Source organism: Ranitomeya imitator, chromosome 3, assembly GCF_032444005.1.
Source record: "Ranitomeya imitator isolate aRanImi1 chromosome 3, aRanImi1.pri, whole genome shotgun sequence".
In the NCBI taxonomy this organism is placed as follows: domain Eukaryota; kingdom Metazoa; phylum Chordata; class Amphibia; order Anura; family Dendrobatidae; genus Ranitomeya; species Ranitomeya imitator.
Window position 1 is genome coordinate 41753158 of NC_091284.1, and position 12767 is coordinate 41765924.

A 12767-nucleotide genomic window follows, 5' to 3' on the forward strand; every position below is an offset into this window, starting at 1 on the left:
TAATGCGCTTACGAGACTGTATACAGTATGTCTATATGATGACCTCATATAATAAAAGTAGATTGGAAAGGTTTAGCCTAGTATAATCCAGCCCTTTCTAGATCTGATCCCGGTATATCTCCGTAAACATCTGTTAACATACAGTATATTAATGCCCCCCCCCCACCTCTATAGTTAGTCTCCTGGAAGGGGAGATCTTATTTTTAGCTTCTTTTTTGTATTTCTGGTTTATACAGATACTACTGTCATAGACAATTCCCAAAAAAATAGTCAAAGTTTAAAAAATGCAAAAAAAAAACCTCACGGGGCATAACAACTTTTGTAGGTCGAATACACCAATAGCTTTATAATATCTATCTTGTTCTCTATATATCTTTTAAAGTAATCATATCAGAAGGGAATTTTAGAAATATATCAGTGAATTTGCCAAAATTCCAACTCTGCAATTTATTGGAAATTGGCCAGGAAAGAAAATTTGCATTGAATTTAAGCAATGCGAATCGAAAGGACCTTATTATTCCCTGAAGTTTCACCAGATACAAGACCATAATAAATGTGTAGAATATATATAGAACATACAATGGGGCAAAAAAGTATTTAGTCAGTCAGCAATAGTGCAAGTTCCACCACTTAAAAAGATGAAAGGCGTCTGTAATTTACATCATAGGTAGACCTCAACTATGGGAGACAAACTGAGAAAAAAAATCCAGAAAATCACATTGTCTGTTATTTTTATCATTTTATTTGCATATTATGGTGGAAAATAAGTATTTGGTCAGAAACAAACAATCAAGATTTCTGGCTCTCACAGACCTGTAACTTCTTCTTTAAGAGTCTCCTCTTTCCTCCACTCATTACCTGTAGTAATGGCACCTGTTTAAACTTGTTATCAGTATAAAAAGACACCTGTGCACACCCTCAAACAGTCTGACTCCAAACTCCACTATGGTGAAGACCAAAGAGCTGTCAAAGGACACCAGAAACAAAATTGTAGCCCTGCACCAGGCTGGGAAGACTGAATCTGCAATAGCCAACCAGCTTGGAGTGAAGAAATCAACAGTGGGAGCAATAATTAGAAAATGGAAGACCACTGATAATCTCCCTCGATCTGGGGCTCCACGCAAAATCCCACCCCATGGGGTCAGAATGATCACAAGAATGGTGAGCAAAAATCCCAGAACCACGCGGGGGGACCTAGTGAATGAACTGCAGAGAGCTGGGACCAATGTAACAAGGCCTACCATAAGTAACACACTACGCCACCATGGACTCAGATCCTGCAGTGCCAGACGTGTCCACTGTTTAAGCCAGTACATGTCCGGGCCCGTCTGAAGTTTGCTAGAGAGCATTTGGATGATCCAGAGGAGTTTTGGGAGAATGTCCTATGGTCTGATGAAACCAAACTGGAACTGTTTGGTAGAAACACAACTTGTCGTGTTTGGAGGAAAAAGAATACTGAGTTGCATCCATCAAACACCATACCTACTGTAAAGCATGGTGGTGGAAACATCATGCTTTGGGGCTGTTTCTCTGCAAAGGGGCCAGGACGACTGATCCGGGTACATGAAAGAATGAATGGGGCCATGTATCGTGAGATTTTGAGTGCAAACCTCCTTCCATCAGCAAGGGCATTGAAGATGAAACGTGGCTGGGTCTTTCAACATGACAATGATCCAAAGCACACCGCCAGGGCAACGAAGGAGTGGCTTCGTAAGAAGCATTTCAAGGTCCTGGAGTGGCCTAGCCAGTCTCCAGATCTCAACCCTATAGAAAACCTTTGGAGGGAGTTGAAAGTCCGTGTTGTCAAGCGAAAAGCCAAAAACATCACTGCTCTAGAGGAGATCTGCATGGAGGAATGGGCCAACATACCAACAACAGTGTGTGGCAACCTTGTGAAGACTTACAGAAAACGTTTGACCTCTGTCATTGCCAACAAAGGATATATTACAAAGTATTGAGATGAAATTTTGTTTCTGACCAAATACTTATTTTCCACCATAATATGCAAATAAAATGTTAAAAAAACAGACAATGTGATTTTCTGGATTTTTTTTTCTCAGTTTGTCTCCCATAGTTGAGGTCTACCTATGATGTAAATTACAGACGCCTTTCATCTTTTTAAGTGGTGGAACTTGCACTATTGCTGACTGACTAAATACTTTTTTGCCCCACTGTATATACATATAGAACATGAACAGTCTATAATTTAAAGTGTAGGTTAATTTTAACATTGAGAGATAGAATATCAAAAATAAAGTCCATAAAATCACATTGTATAAATTATATAAATTTATTTGCATTTTGCAGTGAGAAATAAGTATTTGATCCCTCTGGGAATCAAGACTCAATACTTGGTGGAAAAACCCTTGTTGGCAAGCCCAGCAGTCAGACGTTTTTTCTAGATGATGATGATGAGGTTTGCGCACATGTCAGGAGGAATCTTTAAATCATTAAGATTTTGAGGCTGTCGCTCGGTAACTCAGAGCTTCAACTCCCTCCATAAGTTTTCTATGGGATTAAGGTCTGGTGACTGGCTAGGCCACTCCATGACCTTAATGTGCTTCTTTTTGAGCCACTCCTTTGTTGCCTTGGCCGTATGTTTTGGGTCATTGTCTTGCTGGAAGACCCAGCCACGACCCACCATTTTTAATGTCCTGGCAGAAGAAAAGAAGTCTCTCAGGATTTTACGGTACATGGCTCCATCCATTCTCCTATTGATGCGGTGAAGTAGTCCTGTGTCCATGGCAGAGAAACACCCCTAAAACATAATGTTTCCACCTCCATGCTTGACAGTGGGGACGGTGTTCTTTGGGTTATTGGCAGCATTTCTGTTCCTCCAAACACAGCGAGTTGAGTTAATGCCAAAGACCTCAATTTTTGTCTCATCTGCCCACAGCACCTTCTCCCAATCACTCGCAGAATCATCCAGGTGTTCATTGGCAAACTTCAGATGGGTCTGCACATGTGCCTTCTTGAGCAGGGGGACCTTATTGGCACTGCAGGATTTTAATCCTTTTTGGCGTAATGTGTTACCAATGGTTTTCTTGGTAACTGTGGTCCCAGCTGCCTTGAGATCATTAACAAGTTCCACTCATGTAGTTTTAGGCTGATCTCTCACATTCCTCATGATCACGGATACCCCGCGAGGTGAGATTTTGCATGGTGCCCCAGATCGATGTCGATTGACAGTCATTTTGTATTTTATTATTATTATCATACATTTTTATAGCGCCATTTATTCCATGGCGCTTTACATGTGAATACGAGGCAAATCTAGACAAATACATTAAACATGAGCAGATAACAGGCACACGGGTACATAAGGAGGGAGGACCCTGCCCGCGAGGGCTCACAGTCTGCAGGGGATGGGTGATGAAACACTAGGAGAGGGTAGGGCAGGTTGCGCGGCGGTTCAGTAACTTCAGTAACATCTTCCATTTTCTTACTATTGCACTAACTGCTGCCTCCTTCTCACCCAGCGTCTTATGGTTTTGTAGCCCATTCCAGCTTTGTGCAGGTCTATGATCTTGTCCCTGACATCCTTATAAAGCTCTTTGGTCTTGCCCATGTTGTAGAGGTTAGATTCTGACTGATCAATTGAATATGTGGACAGGAGTCTTTTATAAAGTTGACTATGTAAGACATCTTTAATTCAGGTAACGAGTTGAATAGGAGTGTCTAACTGGTGTATTTTGATAAAAAAAAAGCATAAAGGCCATCCGACCACGACACGATGTACCCATCATGATGGTCCTATCCTGTCTAGTATTAAAACATCACCAATTCTCCGGATCCCCTGGCACTCAGATCTCAAAATACACGTAGCGAAAATAGAGGCATCACGTCCTTCAATAAAACTTTGACAAATATTAATTCCGTGCCCAAGGCAGATACATATCCATCATACAATACAATCGGCCAGGTGACTGATTGGCTCAAAATTTATTCTACATTTGAACAACGACCCCAAACTCCAAACGTACAGATGATGTAATTAAGAACTATCTTCCGTGTAAGAAAAACAAGGAATTCTGATGATCCAGCCCCCGCAGAGCCAAGACTAGATTTATATACAAGGAATATGGGACTAAATCTCAGGAAACGAGAGGCGCAGAAACAAAAGAAAAACATCGCTGGATTAAGGAGAACAGCGGCATTTACATCAGGTAGAAAAAAATAAAGTGACAGGTCCTCCTTAAGACCACTGTGCATTGCATTTAGGAAAACATATGAATATGAATGGATAAAATTACATGATTAGTATTTTGCTTTTAACATATTTGGGATCATTGACTGTGAACCATTTTCTACCGTATCTCGCTCTTACAATAGATTGTAGCCTCGGGTCTTGCTGCAAAAATGATGATAAAAATTCAATGGATTCAATTGATTTGAAGTGCTGTGTGTATCTCACATTATCAAGAGCTTTCTGCCGAGATTCTGCTGATGTGCAAATTAATGTGATCTGCTGCATACAGCATGGATAATTGAACAGCTAATGGAAATACAATATTTTTTTTTCTACATTTGTGCCTGTAGTGATGATAGTTTAAGTTTTACAGACAGAGTTTTTTTTTATTTCCTGTAGTAGATTTATTTTATTTCTTTATTTTGTTTTCTTAACTGTTAAAGGGATGTCCTATGATGATTAATTATTATATTACACTGTTAGATCATACAATATATAATTTATCAGAAATGGTCCTGCGTGTAGGTCTTGCTGTTACTTACTCATTATAGCGCCCCTGCTGTGCTTTTGATTCCCAGAAAGGGCTTCTTTTTTTTTTTTTTTACAGATAATTGCAATTAAAGATTTTTCTATTCTGTGTAATTTAACAAAAAATGTAGTATATAATTATAGTGCAACCCTCTTAAACCCTTTATGACCTATAACATACCTATACAGCATAGGTCACCTACCCCTCTTAGATGCGGGCTTCAGCACACCGCCCGCATCTTTTCAGGCACATGATAGCTGATCTGATCAGCTATCATGTGCCCCTAACAGCCGTGGGTGGAATCGCAATCCACCAGCGGCTGTTAACATGTTAAATGCCACTGTCAATCTCTGACAGAAGCATTTAACATGCACGCTCCGGAAGCACATCGCTAACCTCGCCCATCAGCGCCATTGTCACATCTTCGTAGGATGCCGATGGGTTGGCATAACAACCGAGGGTCTGCAAGAGACCCCCATGCTTGTCGCTGCCGATCTGCTATGAGCGCCGCCCTGTGGCCGGCGTTCATAGCAGATGATCATTTCTGCTGCACATAGCAGGGCTGAATCGATTAAAAACGATTAAAAGATTACAGCTTCAAGTCTCCAAAGAAGACTACTGAAGCAAGTAAAAAGTGTTAAAAAATTAAAAAAAAAAAAAAATTAAAAATTATAATAGTTCAAGTTTGCCCCATTCCAAATAAAACAAAAAAAAAATCAAAAATACATGTATTTGGTATATTCAGAAATGCCCAATTTATCAAACTATAAAAAGAATTAATCCGATCAGTAAATGGCGTATTGAGAAAAAAAGCCAGAAATAAGTTTTGGGGTTTTTTTTGTCGCCACAACATTGCAATAAAATGCAATAAGAGGTAAACAAAACATTATGTCTACCCCAAAATGGTATCAATAAAAATAATAAAAATGTCAGCTCAGCACGCAAAAAATAATCCCTCACCCAGACCTAGATCACGAAAAATGGAGACACTGCAAGTCTTGGAAAATGGCACCATTTTTTTTTAACAAACTTTGGATTATTTTTCTCTACTTAAATAAAAAACAACCTAGACATGTTTGGTGTCTACAAACTCGTACTGACCTGGAGAATCATAATGGCAGGTCAGTTTTAGCATTTAGTGAACATAGTACAAAAAAAAAAGCAAAAACCAATTGTGGAATTGCACTTTTTTGCAATTTCACCACACTTGAAATTTTTTTCCCCATTTTCCAGTACACTATATGGTAAAACCAATGGTGTTGTTCAAAAAGTACAATTTTCCCCACAAAAAACCAAGGCCGCGCACGGCCAAATTGGTAGAAAAATAAAAAAGTTATGGCTCTGGGAAGAAGGTGTGTGTGAAAGCAAGGTAGGTATGTAAATAAAATTTAACTTTTAATAAATTCAAGATAAAGTAATGGAGCCCTTTGGTCCACTGAGGACAAGACAGAACATACAAAACACAAAGAAGTCACATAGAAATCATCACTTAGCCATAGTGATGGAAATATATAGATATATATTCCCTGTTAAATAATATATGAAATATAATGATATAAACATATAATAAAACATAACATAATTAAATAATGATAGAAACATATCCCTGTTAAAAAAAAAATGAAAAAAAAAAATAGTTATATACTCACCCTCCAGCATCCACCAAAGCTGTCCCGATGTGCGCGATGCTGCCGCCAGCTTCCGTTCCCAGTGATGCATTGCGAAACTAACCAGATGACTTAGTGGTCTCTCGAGACCGCTAAGTCATCTAGGTAATTTCGCAATGCATCATTGGGAACGGAAGCTGGCGGCAGCATTGCGCACATCGGTGGACTGCGGAAGGTGAGAATAGCACAATTTTTTTTTTTATTATTATTTTTAACATTATATCATTTTACTATTGATGCTGCATAGGCCGCATCAATAGTAAAATGTTGGTCCGGGATGGGGCGACACACTGGTGCTGACTGGAGGAGAGTAGGTGGAGGAGAGTAGGGAGGGGCCAATTCGCGGCCGGACTAAACCTGTCGCTGATTGGTCGCGCCCGGCCGGCCACAACCAATCAGCGACAAGGAATTTCCGTTACAGACAAACAGACAGAAGTATAGATTACTAGATGGTGGCCTGGTGGCCCGATTCTAACGCATCAGGTATTCTAGAATATGCATGTCCACATAGTATATTGCCCAGCCACGTAGTATATTGCCCAGCCACGTAGTATATTTCCCAGTCACGTAGTATATTGCCCAACCACGTAGTATATTGCCCAACCACATAGTATATTGCCCAACCACGTAGTATATTGCCCAACCACGTAGTATATTGCCCAACCACGTAGTATATTGCCCAGTCACGTAGTATATTGCCCAGTCATGTACTATATTGCCCAGTCATGTAGTATACAGCACAGAGCCACGTAGTATATTGCCCAGCCACGTAGTATATTGCCCAGCCACGTAGTATATTGCCCAGCCACGTAGTATATTGCCCAGTCATGTAGTATATTGCCCAGCCACCTAGTATATTGCCCAGCCACGTAGTATATTGCCCAGTCATGTAGTATATTGCCCAGTCATGTAGTATATTGCCCAGCCACCTAGTATATTGTCCAGCCACGTAGTATATTGCCCAGCCACGTAGTATATTGCCCAGCCACGTAGTATATTGCCCAGCCACGTAGTATATTGCCCAGCCACGTAGTATATTGCACAGTCACGTAGTATATTGCTCAGTCACGTAGTATATTGCTCAGTCACGTAGTATATTGCACAGCCACGTAGTATATTGCCCAGCGACATAGTATACAGCACAGAGCCATGTAGTATACAGCACAGAGCCTCGTAGTATATTGCCCAGCCACGTAGTATATTGCCCAGCCACGTAGTATATTGCTCAGTCACGTAGTATATTGCACAGCCACGTAGTATACAGCACAGAGCCACGTAGTATATTGCCCAGTCACGTAGTATATTGCCCAGTCACATAGTATATAACACTGCCCACGCAGTATATAACAATGGCCACGTAATATATAGCACAGCCCACGGAGTATATCCCACAGCCCACATAGTATATAACACTGCCTATGTAGTATATAGCAGCCATGCAGTATCTAACACAGCCCACGTAGTATACAGCAGTGTGGGCACCATATCCCTGTTAAAAAAAAATAATTAAAATAAAAAATAGTTATATACTTACCCCCTGGGATCGACCGAAGCTCCAGTGATACGCGCGTGGCTGCCGCCATCTTCCGTTCCCAGGATGCATTGCGAAATTACCCAGATGACTTAGTGGTCTCGCGAGACCGCTAAGTCTTCTGGGTATTTTCGCAATGCATCGCCGGGAACGGAAGATGGCGGCCGGCGAGTATAGCAGGTTTTGGTTTTTTTTAAATTATTTTTAACATTACATTTTTTACTATTGATGCCGCATAGGCAGCATCAATAGTAAAAAGTCGGGGACACACAGGGTTAATAGCAGTGGTAACGGAGTGCGTTACACCGACCTCGGCCCGTTACCGCCGGCATTAACCCTGTGTGAGCGGTGACCGGAGGGGAGTATGCGGCGCCGGGCACTGACTGCGGGGAGTAAGGAGCTGCCATTTTCTTCTGGACTGTGCCCGTCGCTGATTGGTCGTGGCTGTTTTGCCGCGACCAATCAGAGGTTTGGATTTCCATGATAGACAGAGGCCACGACCAATGAATATCCATGACAGACAGACAGACAGACGGAAGTGACCCTTAGACAATTATATAGTAGATTGCACTAAAATATCTGGATATCTGAGAACAACATTCAAATTCAATTCACACCAGATTAATATAGATTCTTATCTTACTTTTATCTTTTCTATTATCTTATATCTGTCTTGAAAAAGGTTCACACTTCAGAACCGAAACATTGCTACTATGGGCTAATAAACCACTCTCTTTGCCAGAATTTTTTGTGCTGCCTCCAGATTTTTTTTTTGTCTGGATGGTCTGGTTCTTGCCAATGATCCCATGCTCTCATACTTCTCTGGTGCCACTATCTAATATCTATCTATCTATCTATCTATCTATCTATCTATCTATCTATCTATCTATCTATCTATCTATCTATCTATCTATATATCTATCTATTATCTATCTAATATCTATCTATTATCTATCTATCTATCTATCTATCTATCTATCTATATATCTAATATCTATCTATCTATTATCTATCTATCTATCTATCTATCTATCTAACTATCTATCTATCTATCTATCTATCTATTATCTATCTATCTATCTATCTATCTATCTATCTATCTATCTATCTATTATCTATTTTTCAATCTGTTATCTATCTTTCTATCTATATATTATCTATCATGGAAGGTCGGCTCACTTAGCTGCTCCTCAAGGTAGACACAGGCACACGCAGGTTTGGACTGGCATACCGAGGAACCTGACACCTGCTGGCATACTGGCCAGCAGCTGCCTAGGGCCCCCACTGCTCCAGAGGCTCCCAGCCAGTGGCTATGTGGCCCCTGAGTCAAGGGGTCCCGCGCTGTGCCAGTAGCAGCGGCTGGAGACAGGATCCTGTCCCGCTGCTAAAGCAAAATTAATATTCACGCTTCCCCACACCCTTATGGGCGTGGAGAGGCGTGAATACCATTTCTCTTTAATAGCGGGTAGCGTTAGCTGCAGTGTGCAGCTAACACTGCCCGCATGTAAAGCTGCACCACACAAACTCACAAAGCACTGCACACCCACACTCACAGCACCGCACACATACACACACACACAGCACTGCACCGCACACATACACGCAGGCACACAGACTCACACAGAGCAGCTCACTTCCCGGCATCCTGCTTCCTGTCTGAGACAGCTCAGCTGAATGACGTTATCATCCATCATGCTGCTGTCTCAGTCAGAAAGCTTCCAGCGAGGAAGAGGCTGCTGGGATGAGCTGCTGCTGCGGGGAGGTGAGCCGTGCTGTGTGCCCGTGTGTGTCTGTGTGTGTGCGTGTGAGAGAGTGTGTGTGTGTGAGAGTGTGTGTCTGTGAGAGTATGTGTGTGTGATGAGCTGCTGCTGCGGTGAGCTGTGTGTGTGTGGTGAAGGACAATGATATTGGTGGGGGGAGACAATGATGGAGGTGATGGGCAATAGTGGTGGTGGGAGGAGACAATGATGGAGGTGATGGGCAATGATGGTGGTGGGGGAGGCAATGATGGAGGTGATGGGCAATGATGATGGTGGGGGGAGGCAGTGATGGAGGTGATGATGGAGGTGATGAAATGGACAATGATGGTGGGGGAGGAGGCAATGATGCAGTTGGTGGAATGGGCAGTGATGGAGGTGGTGGGAGAGAATGATAGGGGTGGTGGGGAGAAGGCAATGATGGAGGTGGTGATGAGGACAATGATGGGGGTGGAGAGGGGCTGCATTATACTTTATGAGGGGGCTACATTATATTCTGTGGGGGACTGCATTATTCTCAGGGGACTACATTATATTATGGGGGCTACATCATACTATATGAGGGGGCCACAGTATACTCTATGGGGGGCTGCATTATATTCTGTAGTGGGGTTGCATTCTCTCAGTTGACTACATTATATTCTGTGGTGCCTGCATTATACTATATGAGGGGGGGCTGCATTATACCCTATGAGGGTGCTACATTATATTCTATGGTGGGGACTGTGTTATACCTGAGGGGGTTGCATTATGTTTTGTGGTGTGCTGCATTATATTCTATTAGAGGAGACTGCGTTATATTTTATGAGGGGGCTACATTATATTCTGTGAGGGGGCTACCCTATCCCTTGCTACATAATTAAGACGTGACGTAAACTACCTTATATTATACCCTGATATTAGCGCTTTTTACCGCACAATTGGTGGTCTTGTATCTATTTCTATGTAGCTACATAGTGGGCCCCAAGACTGATTTTCTCTGGTGGGCCCAAGGTGCTCCAGTCCGATGCTGGGCACACGTGTAGTTGAAGTCTCTGGGTGGTTTATTGCGTCATAAACCAAAAACCCAAACTGGTAACAGAAAAACAGCCTGTCTGGCTCAAATCAAAATAAAAAGTTCATACACAGTCCTGCCCAGGTCCTCTGGGACAATACATATGGCAGCTTTCCCAGGAGCTAGCAGTCAGGAGGCTTCCTTTCTTCCACTCACACAGACAGAGAAAAGAAACAACTAGCTGGACATTTAACTCCCTCCAGCCACATAATGCAGGTGGATTTATGGTGGGTAGGTGGAGCGCCCCCAGACGCAGGGCCGCGGGTTACTCGGTACCGGTCCTCTCTGGCTCAGTTCTGGGGTTGTCACGGTGGCTGGACCCGGTCCGTGACCCTGCTAAGGGGCGTCCAATAAAAGGGATGATGAAAGTCAGCTAAGAATTCGTGACGCCACCTGTGGTATTCGGTCAGGTCGACCGACGCTGCTCGGGGTCCACTGGGGTGATGTGATGGCAGCTAGATGGTATACCTTCCCACAGGTGAAGTGAGTCCCCAGGGCTTCCCAGTGGTGTAGGTGGCGATGGTGTGAGGTGCAGTCAATAACGAGGACACAGGGTTGCAGTCTCTTTACCTCTTTACTGGTGACTTCAGGATCCTCAATCCAGAGCACAGTTAACAGGGCTGTCTGAGACCGGCCTGTCCGAAGGCACATCCAGAGTTCCCTTTGCAGGTGGAAATTGTTGCCTACCACTAGCGCCTGTGAGTTGTAGTGCTTCCCTGCTGAGCATTCGGGATAGTCCTCACAACTTCTGTTCTCGTTCTTTCTCGTTCTTTCTAATCTCCGTCCCCCAAGTTTATCTGGATATGACGCACCCGTTTGACGGGAAGGCTCGGAGCTATTCTGGGACCCTAGAGACGCCCCTCTCCACGCATGCCCCCTATGTCTGCTTAGGTGATGTATGGTAGACAGCCAACCTATAATTAACTGTCCTGCGGTATTTGAAGTAAGGCATAAAGTCAGTTACTTCCTCGGTGTTCCGTGCACCGGCTACGCGCCTCAGTAGGATGTTGCCGTTCTCCGGGCACGACTCCTACTGGCTCTCCTTCGTGCTTGATCTCGTTTCTCACTGTCCACAATATCCTTCTCTTCATGTCCTTTCTTTAGATGCCGCCGCAAGGTAGTGCAGGCGCGGCTCTGTAACGATCTGTCCTTGTTGCTAAGTCTCTGCCAGGTTCCCACGCCTGACAGGGACTCCCCTGAAGTCTCCCCCGCAACACCCCCTGCCACGGGATGTTGCCTGGGCAAAACCCAGTCAGCTTCTCTCTAACTTCCTATCCAACCCCTAGTTTTACCAGTGTGAGGAGTGGCCTAATAAATAGAACCTTTTGCTCCCCCTAGTGCCTGGAGTGTGAAGTGTAATGTGTGCTGGTGATACCTGGTCAGATGAACTCCTTTAGTGCCATCAGACGTACCATCACTCCCCTTAGTGGCAGAGCGACATTACTGCAACGACCAGGTCTCTGGGGCGCTGCACTGGCATCTCGCCCATCTCTGACCCATGAAAGCCAGGCCCATATACTGACTGGATTGCTCTCTGAAAATATCATGCTGGAGAAAACACTTATGGCTTTCACATCACGTAGGAAAGCAGTCTGTGTGACACATATCTCCCCTCATGTACGACACCAGTGACCATGTCACACTATCTATCTATTATCTATTAATCTATTATCTATCTATTATCCATCATCTATCTATCTATCTATCTATCTATCTATCTATCTATCTATCTATCTATCTATCTATTATCTATCTATTATCTATTATCTACCTATTATCTATCATCTATCTATCTTTTTTTCTATTATCTATCATCTATCTATTATCTATTGTCTATTATCTATAATCTATTATCTATTTATTATCTATGATCTATCTATCTATCTATCTATCTATCTATCTATCTATCTATCTATCTATCTATCTATCTATCTATCTATCTATCTGTTGGTCGGTCTGTCTATCTTTTGTGTCTCCACCTGTCTGGACAGCTCTGTCTCCAGGAGTTTATGGAAAGTGACCTTCTGAAGTTTGGGTCCG